Raw genomic sequence first — 2085 nt, forward strand, 5'->3', positions numbered from 1 at the left:
AAGTAAGACCTTAAACAGGGTCACATACCACAAGGCCTGCGCGGCAAACGGATTAACCAGGACGGTGTTCTCCGGGCATGTGCTGACCACAAACTGGCAGGTTGTCTTCACTGACATTTTCAAACATGTCCTGATGAGTCTGTGAATACCAACATGTTCAAGCAGACCACATAGTCCCTGTGCCCAAGAACACAAAGGCAACCTGCCTTTAAAATGGGGGGGGGGAACCTTTTTTTTTACCGGGGGGGGGGGAAAAAAAACCCCGTAGCACTCACGTCTGTAGCCGACGTAGCCAAGTTCTTTGAAAGCGATGTCATGGGCTCACATTCAAACACCATTAATCCCAGAAACCCTAGACCCCACCTCCAAGTTGCATATCGCCCAAACAACATCCACAGATATGCACTCTCTATTGCACTCCCGACCACTGCCTTTTCCCACCTCGACAAAAGAACACATTTGAGAATGCATTCATTGACTACAGCCCTCAGCAGTTCAACCACCATAGTACCCTCAAGCCGTCATCACTAAGCAAGATCCTGGGACTACACAGCCTCCCTCTTCAAACTGGATCGCTGACTTCCTTGACCGTGGCCCACCCCCAAGTGTGAGTGTACGTTAGCAACACATCTTCCACGCTTGATCCTCAACACTGGAGCTCCACAGGGTGCGTGCTCAAGTTCCCCTTCCTGTACTCCCTGTTTCACCCACGACGCATTGTAAGAAGCAACTCCAACACCATCATTAAGTGTTGCAGACGACACAACAGTGGTAGGCCTGATCACAGACAATGACGAGACAGCCTATAGGGAGAGTCAGATGACCTGGCGTGTGGGTCCAGAATAACAACCTATCACTCAACGTAGCGAGATGATTGTGCGACTACATGAAAGGAGGAACCGAGCACGCCCCCATTCTCATCGACGTGCTGTAGGGAGCAGGTTTGAGAGCTTAAAGTTCCTCGGTGTCCACAACAACACTAGAATGGTCCAAACACACAAAGACAGTGCGTGAAGAGCGCCGACAAAGACTTTCCCCCTCAGGAAACTTAAAAGAAGTTGTCATGTCCTGAGATCCTCAAAAGTTCTACAACTGCAACACCGAGAGCATCCCTGACCGGTTGCATCACGCCTGGTATGGCCAATTGCTCGCCTCTGACCGCAAGGCACTACAGAGGGTAGTGCGTACGCCCAGTAATCACTGGGGCTAAGCTGCCTGCTATCCAGGACTCTACACCAGGCGGTCAGAGGAAGGCCCTTAAAAAATTGTCAAAGACCCCAGGCCACCCCAAAGTCATAGAATGTTCTCTAACCTACCGCATGGCAACGTACGAGTGCCCACGTCTAGAACAAAAAGGTTTTTTCTCAAACAGTTTTTTACATCCTGAACAGGGTAATCAATGGTACCGGACTATTTGCATTGTGTGCCCCCCCCCCAAACCCCCCCAAACCTTCTTTTTACGCTGCTGCTACTCTCTTTGTATCACATATGCATAGTCACTTTAACTATACATTCATGTACATACTACCTCGAATTGGGCCGACCAAGTCAGTGCTCCCGCACATTGGCTAACCGGGCTATCTGCATTGTGTCCCGCCAACCCCACCACCCCGCCAACCCCTCTTTTACGCTACTGGCTACCTCTGTGCATCAATATGCATAGTCACTTTAAGCCATATCTAACATGTACATACTACCTCAATCAGCCTGACTAACCGGTGGTCTGTATGTAGCCTGTGTAAGGTATTGTTTTATGTGTATGTGTGATGTGGTGTTTTCAATGCAATCTTACCAGAAGCAACAACTCCATTCTTCTTGGACGGGGGTTGAAGTCTCTTACGTTGGCATATAATGGCCATCAATGGCTGTGTTCTTCAATTGCATCAGGCTCATCGTCTTTCAAATCCATCTGAAGTTTTTATAGACTCCCTCTGACATTCAACACACTTGTGATCAAGTACAGGAACTTTCTTACTTGCTTAACTCAGCTCTATATGCGTCTGTAGATGTGTCTTCTGATGCAATGTCCTGTCTCTGTGTATTTTATGGTAGGTGAAACTCTTTATCAGTCAACCACAGATTGCA

At 48.3% G+C, this 2085-nt stretch overlaps 1 long non-coding RNA gene across 1 annotated transcript in view; it reads right to left on the reverse strand.

The window, feature by feature from the left end:
- The window catches only part of LOC112078625 (uncharacterized), a 3793-nt gene extending 1916 nt beyond the window's left edge, over positions 1-1877 (reverse strand). The window contains exon 1 of the long non-coding RNA XR_002895738.2: positions 1793-1877. This is a non-coding gene — a long non-coding RNA (uncharacterized lncRNA). The remainder of the gene's footprint in view (positions 1-1792) is intronic.
- Between the last annotated feature and the right edge of the window lie 208 nt (positions 1878-2085).

Source organism: Salvelinus sp. IW2-2015, unplaced genomic scaffold, assembly GCF_002910315.2.
Source record: "Salvelinus sp. IW2-2015 unplaced genomic scaffold, ASM291031v2 Un_scaffold5973, whole genome shotgun sequence".
NCBI classification, from domain to species: Eukaryota; Metazoa; Chordata; class Actinopteri; order Salmoniformes; family Salmonidae; genus Salvelinus; species Salvelinus sp. IW2-2015.